Source organism: Macaca nemestrina, chromosome 19 (genome assembly GCF_043159975.1).
Source record: "Macaca nemestrina isolate mMacNem1 chromosome 19, mMacNem.hap1, whole genome shotgun sequence".
Taxonomy (NCBI): domain Eukaryota; kingdom Metazoa; phylum Chordata; class Mammalia; order Primates; family Cercopithecidae; genus Macaca; species Macaca nemestrina.
The window spans coordinates 72,731,305-72,745,094 of record NC_092143.1 but is presented as its reverse complement, the minus strand read 5'-3'; the positions used below and the strand labels follow the sequence as shown (position 1 = coordinate 72,745,094).

The window sequence follows — 13,790 nt, the reverse complement described above, 5'->3', positions numbered from 1 at the left end:
GAAGTCTGAGGGAGAGGCATGTAGCTGGATGGCTTGGAGGTGGCACAGACTATGAAGATAGGTACATCTGACATGAATACCACTAAAGGGCATCTTACTAAGGAGGGGGCTGCTAATTAGAAGGACAAAATGAAGGACTCAGAGGATATCACCTAACCTCTTTCATCAGCCACCCCAGTGCTTGCTCAGTGGGCTCGTGGGCATAGTGGCCATGGTGGCACCAATGAAGGCTCTGCATGAGGTTTACAACATGGCATCTCTTTGTTGTCTGATTGGGCTGCTATTATTGCTGAGTGTCTAATCTGCCAAAACAGATACTAACATTGAGCCCCTAAGATGGCACCATTGCTTGTGGGACCAGCCAGCCACCTATGGGTGGCTGAATACATTAACCTTTCGCATTATGAAGGAAGCAGACTTGTCCTCACTGGGATGATCATGTATTTTGCATATGAATTTGCCTTCCCTGCCTGCACCATCACCTGTGAACTCACAGAATGCCCTACCCGCAATCTTGGTGGTGCTCCATATCATGTTGCTACTCATCAAGGAATTTACATCATAGAAAGAAAGTGACTTGGTCATAGTTTAGTTTAACGGTGACATCTTTTTCTTTCTAAATGGTTTATAAAACAATAGTCTGAAAATCATCACATATAGTCTATGAATATGATGATAATTCTCTTTACAGATTTGAAATGACAGGTTATATTAATTAAAAACTTGCCTTCCTATAATCTCTGTTAAATTGACCTTTTTCTGAGATCTGGCTATATTGATTCAGAACAAACGTGGAAACAAAGGCTTAAAGAGGTTAAGTAATCAGCCCTAATGTCACTCAGCTGGATAGTGGCAGCGACAGGCCTAAGACTGATTTCCTTGTCATACAATATTGAAATGTATTACCACCTCAAATTGCGTGGGCAAACAAACATAAGGAAAGATATCAGATTTCAGAGTTAGAAAGAACATCTTTTTGTCACTTACTTGCTTTATCTCCTTAAACAATTCACTTAACCACTCTGGAGTTAGTCTCAATTTCCTTATATTCATTATTAAGCAAGTAGTGCCTACCTTCACCCTAAATGAAATGTGCCAGGCATATAGATGGGTATACAGTAAGTAGTTACTAGTGAGTAAATAATGACAAAATTTTAAACCTTCCATTTTTGATACTATGATTGACTATAACAGAGTATTTCCTAAGGAATCAATGAGTCCCTGACATTAGATGGCATCCAACTTGCTGTCCATCATTAGAAAATGCCTCATGTGAATCAGGAGCTTTATATTGTTTTAAGTGTATTGTTCAGGAAAGAGAGGAAATCACATTACTTTCATATTTTTACATCTCTGAGCATTTTTTTTATGTGGGAAAGAATTTTTTTCTATAATTGTTGCTGGACTGTACTTTGCTACTAAAAGAGTAATTTAACCTCTACTTGGGAAACTAAATTCAGGTCTTCTCTGTTAGTTCTTTCTTTGGACGTAGACATACATATTTCAAATAGATGGTGATGTTGAAAGTAAAGTATCATTTTCCTAGATCTTCACTTCATTAAAACTATACACTGGAGACCTGAAGGGTCTAGACTGGTAGTCATTTTATACTGATCAAGAATATTTTGTCTCCTGCCGTTTCCCTTGGTATGGCAGAGACATATTCTGTGGCTTTTAACAGCTATAGATTAAAACAAAAATAAAAAACTCTCAATACACAAGCTCTCGTCATAAAAACCACAGAAGCAAAAGAAACATTATTTAGTAGCAGTATTCAATATATGAAGTGAGGAAAAAAGCTCTGTAATATGAAATGAGCCCATTTTTGAAACTCTAATCTTTAAAGCAGGTAACATATCCTTAACTTCTGTGCTGCAGGTTAAATACTTTTATAATTATTGATACAAATATAAGCACATTGGAGTTTCACTACTTTTCTACTTATCTAAATGTGTGATGTAACCTTCAAATGTATCTTTTTTTTACCATTTTTTGGGAGGTATAAAGCTAATTAAGTACAAATGTATATAATTAAGGTAAAACCCATATAGTATAAATTACTTAAAAATTATTTTAAAGTAGTTTAGTGAATTAGTAAATACAAAAATGATAAACTTCTATTGACATCAAAATTCTTTAGTAATATTTTGTTCATGTTTATTTAACGTTATATTTTACGTAAATATGAAAAATTCTCAGGAGTTAGCTTTGCTGCTAACCAAAAACCATTTAATGTTTGGTTCCATGTAATAAATAGTGTGCCTCTAAGATTTTATCAACAGAAAAAGCTTTAGACTTGAAGGTGGAGATTTATTTCCAGTTCTGGGGTAATAAGGACACTTGGGCAAATTATAATCTGCTTCAACCTAAGCTTTCCTTTTTTAAAAGATGAAAGAATGAGTTTTGAGGACCCATTTCGCTCTAAAAACTAAGATACTTGATTAAAAATGGATTTGATAGCTATTTAGATCAATGTAGGAAAACTTATTCTTAGGAGCCTCTCTGTATTCCTCGTTACCTTGTAAATTTTTATGTGTGCAAGATTGCGACCTATTTATCTTGGTACACCAGTGACAAATATGATGTCTACTATGTATCCAGTGCTCCATAATTGCGAATAGTCATTGCATCAAAGTTAAAACCAGAAAATAGTGTTCTGTTGCGACTTGCTAAAATAAAAATCTAGAAAAAATGCGCACACACACACACACCCCCCCCCCACACACGCACTTGAACCTTGTTAGAAGACTTACAGGATAACGTGAGAAGTTTCAGATGGCAATTGTTAAGTTAAATCTTAAACACTGTAACATTATAAGTGGTGCAAACATTCAATTAAAGCTATAAAACCCAAACTTATAAGATCATGTGTAATTTATTTGAAGAAGCAGTGTCTTCTAGCTTGATGCAGATTCTTCTTAAATTACTAATGAGCTTGACCTTTAAAACCACTTGGCAAGATGATTTTATTGCTTGCTAGTCAGGCTGCACATTTTTACAACACACTCATATGTAAAATTGAAAAACTCAACAACTTTTCAGATATTTGAAAAACAAAGCTCAGCATTTGCCCATTTCGTTGATTCTCTTCTCATTCTTTCTAGTTCAAGATAGTTGGTTTGCATTTAGGGTGTGTGGATAACACTGGAAATAACACTAGTCTAATTTTTTCTTATAGAAAAGCTTTCATTTGGACCTTTTATGATGAGTTTACTCACTTTTCTTATTGCTTGATTGCTAGTGAATATACGTAACGTCTCCCTGTTCTGTGGAAAGTTGAAACATCAAACTATTTGGCAGGACCAATTCAGAATTTAGTATTGCTGTCTTTTCAGGCCCCAATTCCTGTTATTTGATGGGCTGTGGTGAAGGTTTGCTGGGTACAGGGACATCAAGTGGTCCTGTCCCGGGGCCCATGTTTGCAGTGGCAGATTGAGGGAGCCTGCCTTTGGGCGCCAGGGCAGCACACTGTGACCCCGGCATTAGCTGGTTCAGATGGGCTGGTTCTTGGACCTCCAGGTGTGCTGCTCCTGTGCCAGCAGTGGCAGTGGTGGGCAGGTTCTCAAGGCCTTGGGCAGTGGGTGTGGTGTGGCTGAACAAACCTCTGGCTCCCATGCTGTCCACATTGGTGCTGGTGTTGGCTGTGATAGGCTGAGAGCCCGTCCCTAGATCACAGGCGGTGCATACAGGTGGGTGCCAGCTGTGGTAGCAGTGGCAGGTTGGGTGGGCCTCACCTCAGGCCCCTGACAGGAGTGCACAGGTGACACCAGTGGTGGATCCAACTGAACACTGATTGGCCCCTAGGTCCCCAGATGGGACAGCATGCTCTGGCACTGGAGGGGCTGAGCTGGCCAGGCAGACCTGACCTAAAGGCCCTCAGTTGTGCATGCAGGGGCTATGGTAGGCAGGGGCAGGGTGATCCCTAGGACCAAGGTGAAATGCTGGGGTGGGGGCAGCTGCAGCTGTGCTGCAGCCCTGCTACTCGGGGGGGTGGGGTTGTTTTCAGTGGCAGCAGCCCTAAGCAGGCAGCTGGGGAGCTCACGCTTTGCTCAGGCTTTGGCCCTGGCTGTTGTAGCAAGTCCTGTGGATAGGGGGATTTGTCCTCAGGACACGTGAAAATGCACAGCATCTTCACTATTGGGGGCAGCAGGGTCAATGGGGTCTTTGGAATGGCTCACGCTTTAGCCCTGCCTGCAACAGCATCAGCCAGTCACAGCAGGGGCTGCAGGCAGGGAATGTTGATGTGTGGAGGATGTGTGGGGGCAGGGCTGTTGAGCCCCCAGGCAGGATGCCCTGTGGTGGGAACTAGACTCTCTGTATGCACTGTGCTATTAGGGATGGGGTTATATCTAGCCTGAGCGCCCTCTCTGGAGCAATGCTGTCCTGCGACCTCCAGGCAGTGCCCTATGTTAGTCTCTGGGTGGAGGGGCTTCCCTGTGGCTAGGATTACAGGAGCCTGTGGTGAGAACGGGACTGCTGGGATCGCACACTTACTCCGTCCTACATTGAGGAGCCCCTCCAGGCTCCCAGTTAATTCAGCCCAACAGGCTGCTTCAATTCCTTCTTCCTTGCTTTAAATGTGTCTTGTCACTTCTCTGTTAAATTCCAGTGTTCTCTCAGATGATCTATTCAAAGTGTGATACCTACTCACTCTGTTGGTTCTTGTGTGTGGAGGTGGCAGTACCCAGTGCCTCTAGTCAGCCATCTTGAAGCCCTTCCTCCTTTTGTATAGTTTTGGATTTTAAAGTATTTATCCTGCATATTAGAAATGTAAGATTAATCAGTAAGCATGGGAAGGAGGAACAATCAAAAACTGAAACCAATGTGAAACAAATGAACCTACTATATTCCAAATAAATACCACAATCACACTAAAAAGAAAGCAAGAAAGAGAGAAAAAAAGAGAAGAGTGGTTGCAAATAATCTTGCATGGCTCCTTCGAAGGTGGCAGAGTTTGCTATAGGGGTTCCTCCAGACCCTGTCAATACTGGGGTCAGGCCCAGCCAGGATGGTACCTGAAAGCCCATCTTTGCTGGGGTAGGAACAGGAGGGGACAGGGTAAGGAGCGGTCACCTTTGTGACCCAGAGTCTACTACAGCACTGGGGGAGCCAGTTTTAGGAGAGGCACCAGCTTTGACTCTTGGAGCCAGCTGGTGGAAGTGATAGATGATGAGTATCTGATATTAGCAAGACTTCTACAAAAAGAGGCCCAAGCTCAACACGATAATTCACAGAAGAACAAAAGAAACCCACAGGCAATGTTGTAACATGCTTGGAATTGTGAAGTACAGCTTTACACTCAACACAGTCTCAAGAAGAACTGAAATTGGAGGACCTGAAGAAACTAGCACTAATCCTAAAGAATATTTTTACATATAATAAAGAATTTCCACTTGACATTCAGCCTGTCCCCTCAAAAAGAATTTTAGTACCTGGTGAAAACAGTATTTGGAATTTGAAGAAGATGAAGAACAGGGTGGTGCCGGAGCAGCATCTCCTGATTCTTTTCCTGCTAGAGTTCCTGGTACTCTATTACATGTATTAGTCTGTTTTCACACTGCTGATAAAGACATACCTGAGATTGGGCAATTTACAAAAGAAAGAGGTTTAATTGGACTTACAGTTCCACGTGGCTGAGGAAGCCTCACAATCATGGCGGAAGGCAAGGAGGAGCAAGCCTTGTCTTACGCAGATGGCAGCAGCCAAAGAGAGAATGAGGAAGATGCAAAAGCAGAAACTCCTGATAAAATCATCAGATTTCATGAGACTTATTCATCATCACGAGAACAGTATGGGGGAAACCACTCCCATGATTCAATTATCTCCCATCGGGTCCCTCCCATAACACATGGGAATTGTGGGAGTACAATTTGAGATGAGATTTGGGTGGAGACACAGAGTCAAACCATGTCATGACTTTATTACCAAAGTTGCTATCAGAACCAAGAGCAGTGTTACTCACTACTAAAACTGAGAATATTGGTCTGAAATATACTAAGCAGCACATACTACTACTCTATTACCAAAATTGTCCTCAGAATCAGGAGTGGTGTTACTCACTACTAGAATTGGGAAAATTGGCCTGAAATACACTATATTAAAGTGAGTATCAAGGAGCTGAATGACATAGATTTAAGTACTGTGCAAGATACTCCTGTGGCTTTAAGAAGACACATGTTCATTTTAATGTCAACATTGAGCTGCAGAAGTATATTAAAAAATTAACCAAAGGTAAGACTCTCTTCTTTAAATTCAAAGACTACAAGCCTACAGATATGTTTATCAGCACTTCGTGGAGATGGATGAAATTAAACCTGGGCCACTTGTAATAGAATTGTACAAAAAATCTACTGACTTTAAAAAATGAAATTGCAATTACAGACCAAGAAACCACTTGATCTTCATTTATTAATACATCAAACTTTGCACACAGAATGATCCTGACATGAATAACTTGGAACTTTTGTGAATTTTACCACTCATTAGAAACCATCATAGCTCTGTGTATCACATTCACCCTCAGCAGGTAGGAAGCATGCTGTACCCATGCCAGTAGGCCAGAGTTTCCATAAATCTTCTGAAATCTAGGTGATGGTCCCCAAACCTCAATTCTCGACTTCTGTGCACCCTCAAGCTCAACACCACGTGGAAGCTGCCAAGGGATGGGGCTTGCACCCTTTGAAACCATGGGCCACGCTGTACCTTGGCTCCTTTTAGCAATGTCTAGAGCAACTGGGATGCAGGGCACCCACTCCCTAGGCTGCACACAGCATGGGGACCCTGGACCCAGACCATGAAACTATTTTTTCCTCCTAGACTTCTGGGTCTGTGATGGGAGGGGTGGCCATGAAGACCTATGACATGCCCTGGAGACATTTTCCCCATTGTCTTTGATATTAACATTCAGCTCCTTGTTACTTATGTGAATTTCTGCAGCCAGCTGGAATTTCTTCTTAAAAAATGGGTTTGTCTTTTCTACTGTGTTGTTCAGGCTGCAAGTTTTCTGAACTTTTATGCTCTGTTTCTCTTTTAAAATGGAATGCTTTTAACAGCACCCAAGTCACCTTTTGAATGGTTTGTTGCTTAGAAATTTCTTCCACTAGATACCCTATATTCTCTCTCTCAAGTTCAAAGTTCCACAAATATCTAGGGTAAGGGCAAAATGCCACCAGTCTCTTTGTTAAAACATAACAAGAGTCACCTTTGCTCCAGTTCCCAACAAGTCCTGCATCTCCACCTGAGAGCACCTCAGCCTGGACCTTATTGTTTATATCAGTATCAGCATTTTTATCAAAGCCATTCGAGAAGTCTAGGAGGTTCCAAACTTTTCCACATTTTCCTGTCTTCTTCTGAGCCCTCTAAACTGTTCCAGCCTCTGCCTGATACCCAGTTCCAAAGTCGCTTCCACATTTTCAGGTATCTTTTAAGCAGTGCCCCACTCTACTGGTACCAATTTACTGTATTAGTCCGTTTTCATGCTGCTGATAAAGACATAGCCAAGACTGGGAAGAAAAAGAGGTTTAATTGGACTTACCAGTTTCACATGGCTGGGGAGGCCTCAGAATCATGGCACTACTTACATGACAGTAGCAAGAGAAAATGAGAAAGATGTATAAGTGGAAACCCCTGATAAAGCCATCAGGTCTTGTGAGATTTATTCCCTACCATGAGAACAGTATGGGGGAAACTACCATCATGATTCAAATTATCTCCCACCAGGCCCTTCCCACAGTATGTTGGAATTATGGGAGTACAATTCAAGATGAGATTTGGGTGGGGAGACAGTCAAACAATAGCGCCTGTGAACAACATAAAGCTGCATCTGTTGCCCAGAGAGCCTTTTAATGGGGGAGTCCATTTACACATTTACAATTGATTACAATCTAAATTTATAAATTTGTAATCTATTCACTTTCAATTCTACCGTATATTTTTAACTTTATTTTTTGGTCTGGATTTGTAGTTTTGTCTTTTCTCCTTTTCCTTTTTTCTTTCCTTTGACTTGAAATCCATTTCCATCCACATTCCATTCTGTTTTATTCTTTAAGTTGTTACTCTAAAAGTCTTAGTTTGAATATTTAGCTTAGACTCTAGCCTTAGTAACTATGTTTGTTCACTTCTCAAATAGTACAAAGGACCCAGTACAAAGACCTGTTTTGCTAGTTGGTGTCCAAGGACATCTGTGGTTTATTTGTTGAGAAAACCAGAATTGCCAAACTGTTTTGAGGAATCCCCAGTTCGGATCAACTGCCAGATTATGATATCAGGGGATTCAGGAGACACCAATCAAACTGATGGCTGAAGTCATTAATAAAGAGTTGCTTCATTATTTCCAACTAAATATGAAAGAAGAATGCAATCAAAGATTTTGAAAATGTTGTGAGGCCCAGTCAGAATGTGAGAACAGAAAGAGTTTGGGGGTGATGGGCAGGAGAAGCCAGGACGCACAACTAGGTGAGAGAAACAGAATCAGAAAGAGGGGACCAACATGAGAAAAGCAGACTTTATTGATAGCACACTTTGCCTGAGCAGTTTTCACAGAGATTTTGGAATCAAAAGCTTGAGGAAAAATGGGCTGGACATGGTGGCTCATGCCTGTAATCCTAGTACTTTGGGAGTCTGAGGTGGGCAGATCACCTGAGGTCAGGAGTTTGAGACCAGCCTGGCCAACATGGTAAAACCCCATCTCTACTAAAAATACAAAATTAGCCGGGCATGGGGGTGGGCTCCTGTAATTGCAACTACTTTGGAGGTTGAGGCAAGAATCACTTAGAACCCAGGAGGTGGAGGCTGCAGTGAGCCGAGATCATGTTACTGCACTTCAGCCTTGGTGACAGAGCGAGAAGAGTCTCAAAAAAAGAAAGAAAAAAAAAAAGAAACTTGAGGAAAAATGAAATTGTAAAAAGTGGTTAATGTTTTCGTAAATTCACCCTAACTCAGAAAAGTCAACAAATTACTTTTTGTTGCTTTTGTAAAATCCAAGTGATGTGTAACTGTCACTGATGACAGGCAGATATGGTCAGCAATCTCCTTGGGGTCAGCTCATAGATTTCTTTTTTTGTTCAGAAGTTCTGGAAATGAGTGTAGAGGAAATGTCAGGCCACAGGTACAATTAGAAAACAAAAGCAACTTCTGTTAAGAACAAAAGATAAGTTTAAAAATGTTACCACCACACTTGCTAGACCTTTTAAAGTAAACTATTTGAACTTACGGTAGTTTTCAAGGTAGAAGCTACTTAGGGATGATTTTTTAAAGGAATGAGTGGGAGACTTTTTTTTAAATGAATGTCACTGTGACTTACAGTTGTATTCATTTTTACTTTAGAAAAATATTGAAAGAGAGAAATTATGTATGACTAGGGACATTAAGTTTCCGGTAGAGGTTTCTATAAAGCAGATTCCATAATGTGTAAAGGAACAGGATTTGTTATATATTTAAGCAAAGATCAATTTTTGCTGCTGCTTTCTTGACTAAATAAAGACAGTTGGATTTTCTACCTCAGAGAGGCATTAGAAAGTCTAATTTGCAGGAGATTTGTGATAATGACCTGGGAAATGAAATAGCTGTCGGGCTACTGGCACTTTTTTTTAGATCTACCGTTTTACTTCTGACATCCTACTTACTAGAAATGAGATTTTCTTTCAAAAGTTCCTATGCAAGGGCCGTGCATGGTGGCTCATGCCTGTAATCCCAGCACTTTGAGAGGTCGAGGCGGGTGAATCACCTGAGGTCAGGAGTTCGAGACCAGCCTGACCAATATGATGAAATCTCGCCTCTACTAAAAGTACAAAAATTAGCTGGGCATGGTGGCATGTGCCTGTAATCTCAGCTACTCTCAAGGCTGAAACAGGAGAATAGCTTGAACCTGGGAGCAGAGGTTGCGGTAAGCCAAAATCACGCCATTGCACTCAAACCTGGGCAACAAGAGCGAAACTCCGTCTCAAACAAACAAACAAAAAAAGTTCCTATGCAAGAACTTCACTATTTCATTGCACTTTTGAGGCTGACCGTTTTTTCCTTTTTGAAAAAAATCGAGTATAATTATTTATTTCGTGCTTCTACCTCAGCATGCAGAATTTCTCATGTAGTTAAGTCACAATTGTTTTATTCTAATGCTGTACCAAAAATATAAGAAAAAAGAAAGAAAAGTAAAAGAAAAAATAAAAATCTGCCAAGACAGAATTAGGAAGGAGAAATATTAGTCGAATTGCAGACTGACCACTCCTTCAGGAAGGAAATTTTGAAATGGTCTCCTCTAATTCCTCATTTCGTATTTGCTGTTTGGGATTTTATCCATGTGAGTATAATGCATTTCAACATTGTCCTTCTACATGTTTATCCTGCTCGAGATCTTAAATAGGTATAAAAATTAGAAATTTTTGACCGTTATTTTTTCAGATATACTTTTTTTGTCCACTCTATCATTTGTCTTATTATGGAACTCCAATTAATTATATGTTAGATTCTTTGTTCCTATCTATAATGGGTCCTTCTGGCTCTGTACAGTTTTCTTTCTGCTCTTCACATTAGAGGAGTTCTATTAATCTATTGTATAATTCATTTGCTCTTTCCTCTATCTGATTTGCTGTTAAGTTGCCTCAGTGAAAATTTTATTTCAAATATTGTATTTGTATTTCCAAAGTTTCATTTCTAATGTCTTTTAAAAATCATTTCTCTTTCACTGAAGATATTTCCTATCTTTTGATTAATCATATCCCATTTTTTTCATAACTGAGAAAGGTTATAATAGCTGCTTTAAAGTTCTGTCCTGCTAATTCTAACATATGGTTCAAATCAGAGTTGATCTCAGATTCATTTCCATTTTCCCTGGAGTATGCATCATTTTCATGACTTATCAGCTATCACATAATTTTAAATTATATATTGTACATTATGACAATAAAGTTGCAAAGGCACTGGATTTTGTTATTTGTCTGTGACATGTTATTTTGTTTGTCTCAGCCAGTAATTATATCAATTCAACTTTAACTACAAACTGCTTCTTGGACAGCAGCTCTCATCTGAGGTCAGATCTGTCATTAGCTGTGTAGCTTTTAGCTTTCCCCGAGCATTTGTGATCTGGGATTAGCCATAGATGTGGTAAAATAAGTTTGGTGACCCACTTCTGGCCCTTTGGGATTGTTATTTTTTCCAGTTCCCTTGTTTTTCTGTATTTATTTTTCTGGCACCGAAGGGAAGTTGGACTGTGTTTTTCCATCACTGCCCACCTGCTATGCTGATTGTGTGTAGCACTAGACTAAAAACAAAAGAGAAAACACCCGTAAAATTGTGAATGCATAACATGCAAGTCTTCTCTATTTATAAACACTTCAAAAGAATTTTCCATGCTTTATGTAACTGTGCTTGTTATCTGGTAGGTATCCCTTTATAAAATGTTTGGGATTTATGGCTGTTATATGGAGGAAGGTCCTTCCATGAGGATCTTATCTCTTACCAGATGTAGAAATTCTAGATGTTTTAATACGGCCTGTTGTGGTTTTTTGTAATCAGTATTTTTAAACTGCTCTGTAATTTCTATTTTGATTTTATTTTTTACCCCCCCTTTTTTTTTTGATAAAAACAGTTAATCTCTTTTAAAGCAATTAACTTTTTCTTTTATCCTTTATCTTCCTCTCTTTTGTTAATTTCCAGTTTATTGTTTTCTTGTTGGAGAATATATTACATACTATTTTACTTTTTGGAGTTTGTCCATGTATTCTTTGTGATAAAATACCACATCAAGTTTTCAAATTTTTAAAACACTTGAGAAGAAGTTAATTTCTCTTATCAGCATACATAGGTTGGTATAAATCATTATTTATCTTATTTTTCTTCCAAAATTTTAATATTTTGGTTATTCAATCTCTTTTCTGGCAGAGGTAACTTAATATTTCTCTTTTCCATAATATTTCTGTGGATTTCTGTTGTATTTCCTGCTGTTTTACATTTAAATATTCTCACTGATACATTATTTGTTATATACATTTTTGACAGCTATCAAATGTTCTCTTTTAATATAAAATTTTTTGTTATGAAGTGCCTTTTATTGTCTCATTTATAAATTTACTCTTAATTCGACAGTTTCATATATCAAAATTATTACTAGAGCTATCTTTTTGCTACGTTTTCTTTCTTCCTTTTTTTTTGTTTTTGAGATGGAGTCTCACTTTGTCGCCCAGGCTGGAGTGCAGTGCCTTGATCTTGGCTCACTGCAAGCTCCACCTCCCAGATTTTATACCATTCTCCTGCCTCAGCCTCCTGAGTAGCTGGGACTACAGGCGTGCACCACCATGCCTGACTAATCTTTTGTATTTTTTTTCTTTTTTTAGGTAGAGATGGGGTTTTACCATGTTAACCAGGATGGTCTCAATCTCCAGACTTCATGATCCGCCCATCTCGGCCTCCCAAAGTGCTGAGATTACAGGCGTGAGCCACCGTGCTCAGCCTGCAGTATTTTCTTGGTAAATTTTCCCGATCTTTTTGGGGTTGGGTTGTTTTGTATATTTTTCATTCATGACATAGATTGAATTTTTTTTTCTTTACTCAACCCAAGAGTTATATTCTTTATATAGTTGGATTTTTCCATTTATGCTTATTTTATATTGCTTTTTGGTTTTTATTATTGTTCTCTATATTTAATATTGTGTTAGTTTAGCTCCTTCTGGTGACTTGAAACACTGTTATTCCTGTTTTAATTGTGACGGAGACTACTGGTTGCCAATCTTACATTTGTACTCCCTGATTTATTCAGGAAAGCAGTACACACAGGAGACAGTTTTTCCAGATTAGTTTGCAAATAGGTGTGATGTATAATTAAGTGTGATTGAGGAAGAATAACAGAAGTGTGGTATAGGATTTCTGGAAAACTTCTAAAAAGAAAGAAGGCATGTATTTCTTCTTTTTTTTCTTTCTGTCACTTGGAAAGTGAGTAAGTTGGCTAGAACTTGGGAAGCCTTTGTGGACCAGGAGATAACATATAAAGACAGCAGAGTCACAAAGTGGAAGAGGGAACTTCTTTCTTGACATCAAGCAACTCCAGTTCAACCCCTGAACAATCAGGAGCTTATTTACATTGAAGAGAAGTAAGATATCTTTATGCCTGTGTCATTTTAGATTTATCTACTTTATGTAGTGGAACAAAACCCTAACCAATGCACAATTCTTTTTCCTTTTATAAAATTTTTACTTGACTCTATTTTTATCAAATTTAGAAATGAAATAGTGTATATTGACTTCTGAAAATGAAAGATGAAGAAATTGTCCCAACTACAGGTTAATTCTGTCTCATGACTAGAATTAACTAGCACTGGATTTTTTGGTTTATTTCATTATACTGATAAAAGTATTATTTTGTTTGCAGTGTGGAGCTTTTGCTTCAGGATTTATCACCTTTGTGTTATATTCACTTGTGTTCATGCCTGTCTAACGTTTATTCCCTCCTTCTCTATTATTAACAGAATTAAGACTTTTAAGGGGTGAAGGTAATATCAATGTACCTAACTCAGTACAATATTTTCCCGCCTCCTTTTTAGTTAGCGATGGCCATATAATTCCATTATGTCCAATTAAACATAACTGGAAATCTGAAGATGTCTAGGGAAGTTTTGCATGTCTTATATAGGTCCTGCCCTTTCCTGGAATAAGAACATGATGGCTGAAGCTGCAGTACAGTGCCTCATAGAATTATGAGGGAAAGGTGAAAGGAATCACATCTATCTTGGATTTTGCATCTTTGTGCAGCTGAAGCAGTCAGCAATCGCTAATTCTGGACATGTTTCATGAGAACAAAA

At 38.9% G+C, this 13,790-nt stretch overlaps 1 pseudogene; it reads left to right on the top strand.

Moving 5' to 3' along the window:
- The first annotated feature begins 4,929 nt into the window (after positions 1 to 4,929).
- On the top strand, positions 4,930 to 7,421 carry LOC105478951 (axin interactor, dorsalization-associated protein pseudogene; annotated as a pseudogene).
- Positions 7,422 to 13,790: the final 6,369 nt, after the last annotated feature.